Below are 3,321 nucleotides of genomic sequence, written 5' to 3'. Positions count from 1 at the left end.
AAAAACACCTAATGTATCACGAAACCGAATTATTCTCCCTTTTTTTGGCGAATCCGCGTCTTCAAAAAAAAAAAAAAAAAAAAAAATCTCAAAAGGAGGAATCGATAAAGAGATTAGAAATGTCTGGATATGTCACGGCTACACTTGGTCTTCGAAAGGTCTTGCAGGGAACAGAATAATTATTGTGATTTTTTAAAGTTATTTATTTGTAAATTTATGTTATTCTAATAACTGATCTCCTCTTTCCGTATTTTCCCTTACCTTGTGTTACTTAGTTCGAATGAACACCATATTTGGAAGCTTGAATTGCAAGTGAATGGCCCTTGTGTGTTTGTTTCATATGAATAGGGTTCATCTTCTGAATGATGATAGCAATTCTGTCAACGTTTAGAGGCAGTCTCTACAGGTAAAGTGCCAATATATAATAAATATGAGTAACAGGATGAAGGAGCTAGCATGAGTACCAATCTGGGCGTAAGATTTTTAATGATTATTGCAATGTATAATCCTAAAAATATTTTCCTTGTCTAGGACCTGAAGGATAGGGATGGACTCGTTTTCAGGAAGAGATTTTATGGTGGTTTTTGATAATTGCGTGCCCATCACTCGAAGGTTTCGTGGATAAGATTTTACAATGACTGTTGATAATCATGCTTTTATAATATGAAATTCCTTACATATTACCCTACAACAAAAAGTTGGATTTTGTCTTAATGAAGAGATTACAGACTATTATTGCTTGTTAATTTTCTGATAAACATAGGGAATCCTGTCCTTAGATAATTCTAGCATTACCGACCACAGATATATTCTGTTGCAGGTTACTTGGACATCGGAATTGGCGGCAACTCTCTGGGATGGATCCTGTGAGCAGGGAGTCGGCTCTGAGGTATGATAGTCAGTGTGGTGTGAATGCTTCTTGACATTTAATTATATATATATATATATATATATATATATATATATATATATATATATATATATATATATATATATCTTTCCACTGAAGATTCTTGGAATGACGGTCTTCGTGAAGATCAAATTGCCGATACTATAGACAGACATTTCATTCCTGTTTTGACGAAGTGGCGCATCCCATTTTGTTAATGGTTATCAGTTTTCCGGTCAGATTGTCTCAGTTTTTGACACTATAACGTATCAAAATTTCTGTTGTCTGCGTCGTCAGATTGTTCAATAATTTTTCTACAGAACATGAGGCGGTTAGAAGCTCTGAATGACATCCAAATCTTTGAAGCCATTTTCTCAGGAGGAAGAAAAATGGTCTTACTAGGGATTGGTATGTTGACCAAAATTTGGGAATGAAAGTATCCACAAGATTTCTGATACTTTGATTCATAACCTCCCAAGGAGTCCGCATAAGATAATGAAACGTACGATTACTTGCTTTTATGAGGTATGCATCTTAATCTAGTCGAAACTTGGAGATTATATATATATATATATTATATATATATATATATATATATATATATATATATATATATATATATATATATATATATGTATGTATATCGAGCTACAATGTCCTTTAATATCTAATTCTCTATACCTCGGAATTAATATATTTTCATATATGCTTAACCGAAGGGGAATTTTTTCTCGATAATAGACTTGCCTGGACCAGGGCGCAAACCATGGATCCTTTCAAATCCAGGAACGTCAGTGAAGCTTTTACCTACTTCACCACCTCTCGCGGTGGTGTAGTAGGTAAAAGCTTCACTGACGTTCCTGGATTTGAAAGGATCCATGGGTTCGCGCCCTGGTCCAGGGCAAGTCTATTATCGAGAAAAAATTCCCCTTCGGTTAAGCATATATGAAAATATATTATTCCGAGGTAGAGCGAATTAGATATTAAAGGACATTGTAACTCGATATATGTATATGAATCACGGAAATGTGATAGGACTTATATATGTATATATATATATACATATATATATAAATATATATATATATATATATATATATATTATATATATTTATTTATTTATTTATTTATTTAACGCGGCAAATCCAAAATTGCCAGTATATGCAGGATTAGGTAATTAGCCGAACGCCTTGACCCCAAAATGAATTTTCCGTGACACGCAGAATCATTTATGTCCAATTCTTTTTTGTCAATTGCATGCTTTAGTGCATTATTCTCGCAATTGATACTGTGCTCATATCGCCAAAATATAGAAGTTGAGAGCGAGAAGTAAAAAAACTGGTGTAACTGAGTGGTCAAGAGCAGTTGATAAGACCCTGGAAAATGCAAATTTGTAGAAAATTCCATTCTGTTTCCGGTGTGAGTTTAAAAAACGTCAGTAGATTTCTATTATTATTATTATTATTATTATTATTATTATTATTATTATTATTTTGTTAAAAATAACTGCTGCTTCAGCACTATTAATCTTATAAAGAGTCTTCTCTATCTTTCTGATGACGGCTTTCTCGTTGTTGCTTAGATGGCGCAACGCACCAAAGGGCATGGTAAAATTCGGTTGAGTCATTTGATTTATTATTGCTTATACAATTCTCTCTCTCTCTCTCTCTCTCTCTCTCTCTCTCTAACGCGACGTTTCCTCCTGATCGACAGGACATTATCAAGCGATAACTGCTGAGGGACTGAATTCCAGTGGCGAGTCCTTCTCCTTTTATCGTGGTGTTGCGAGCTCTCCAGTACGGTCAGAGCACTTCTCCGGTAGGTCGAGTTTCAGCGCGCATGGAACGAACACCGGACAGGAGAATAATACCAGGGGTGACGTCACGCAGGTAGAAGCCAATCAAGAGGCTCCCGGTGATACCCCCTACCTGAGAAGGTCTGCAAGACTAGTCAACGCCCGCCGTATGAGTCACCTTCCCGGACCAATAAAAACTCGACCTACCGGAGAAGTGCTCTGACCGTACTGGAGAGCTCGCAACACCACGATAAAAGGAGAAGGACTCGTCACTGGAATTCAGTCCCTCAGCAGTTATCGCTTGATAATGTCCTGTCGATCAGGAGGAAACGTCGCGTTAGAGAGAGAGAGAGAGAGAGAGGAGAGAGAGAGAGAGAATTGTATAAGCAATAATAAATCAAATGACTCAACCGAATTTTACCATGCCCTTTGGTGCGTTGCTCGCCAGTCTAAGCAACAACGAGAAAGCCCCGTCATCAGAAGATAGAGAAGACTCTTTATAAGATTAATAGTGCTGAAGCAGCAGTTATTTTTTTGAACAAACATGTCTACGAGAGGGTCTCCTTCCGAAATATTATTATTATTATTATTATTATTATTATTATTATTATTATTATTATTATTATTATTATTATTA

The sequence above is a fragment of the Macrobrachium nipponense genome, chromosome 1, assembly GCF_015104395.2.
Source record: "Macrobrachium nipponense isolate FS-2020 chromosome 1, ASM1510439v2, whole genome shotgun sequence".
Lineage (NCBI taxonomy): Eukaryota > Metazoa > Arthropoda > Malacostraca > Decapoda > Palaemonidae > Macrobrachium > Macrobrachium nipponense.
This window is presented reverse-complemented; position numbering follows the sequence as displayed.